Raw genomic sequence first — 1,245 nt, 5'->3', positions numbered from 1 at the left:
TATAATGCGGTATTAATTACTAGGGGAGGCTAGGGATAGCAAGCCAGTAGTTAATATTAGGCCCTTTTCGCCGAGGGATCGGGTTAAGGGGAGGCTAAGAAAGTCGCATCACAATTGAATTAATCAAACTAATATTCAAAGGTAGTATGTAAGAGAGAGCGGATTAGATGAAATTGTAAACCCCCAACAACTCCATTCATTCATCCACTTTTGTGTTTAACCTCAATTGATCAAATTGCATTCATGTTTATTTTTCTGCACTTTATAAAAATCCCAAAATATTATTTTTATAGTCTTGATTGGTTAAGCAAAAGCACAACAGTTTACTGCCGTGAGTCTCTTGGGAAAACGATACTTGGACTTACCATTTTATTATTACTTGAACGATTTGGTACACTTGCCAATTTGTCAACAAGTTTTTGGTGCCATTGTCGGGGACTCATGGTAGAACTATTCTATGTGTGCGATTCTTGATCAATTAGACTTTCTTTTTATTTTATTTGTCTTATTTGATTTGATTTGATTTTATCTTATTTTGTTTTATTTTATTTTATTTTATTTCATTTGATTAGATTTTGTTTTATTTGATTTGATTTGATTTGATTAGATTTTATTTGATTTTATTTTATTTTATTTTATTTTATTTGATTTCATTTTATTTTATTTGATTTTATTTTTTTTTTATTTTTTTTTTCTTTCTGTTTTTATTTATATAAAAAAAAACGAAAATAAAATAAAATAATGTCTTTCAATATTCTTCTCCTTATTCTTCTTCACATTCTTTCCATCATCCTTCTCCTTATTTTTTCATCTATCTACCTCTCTATCTTTCTATTTATTTTTCTTTTTATCTTTTTATTTTATTTATTTATTTATTTATTTATTTTTTCCTTTCATCTTTTCTAAAAAAAACGAAAATTAAAATTAAAATTAAAATTAAATTATCTTTTACTATTTTTATTTTTGGGCTAATTCGGTGCTCTAGTGTAGTGTTCTTTAGTGTATGCAGGCTAAAATTTTTGTTACTAGGAGCACAAGATCATCAGGAGGCAGACAAGGAAGGAGAATTGGTTCACCAACACCCTGATGTGAAAAGTGACAAACTCTAACCTGGCACATCAATGAAATTCAAAATTAGGTTATGGGTTGTCAAGACTATCAAAGCAAACAGAGCTCTTACAGTTGGTGACAAAGGAAATTTCCGAGATGTTGTTGGTGTCATGAAGGAAGGAGGAACACCAACAT

This window comes from Vigna radiata, unplaced genomic scaffold (assembly GCF_000741045.1).
Source record: "Vigna radiata var. radiata cultivar VC1973A unplaced genomic scaffold, Vradiata_ver6 scaffold_178, whole genome shotgun sequence".
Classification (NCBI taxonomy): Eukaryota; Viridiplantae; Streptophyta; class Magnoliopsida; order Fabales; family Fabaceae; genus Vigna; species Vigna radiata.
The sequence above is the reverse complement of the archived record's forward strand: the minus strand, read 5'-3'. Positions refer to the sequence as shown.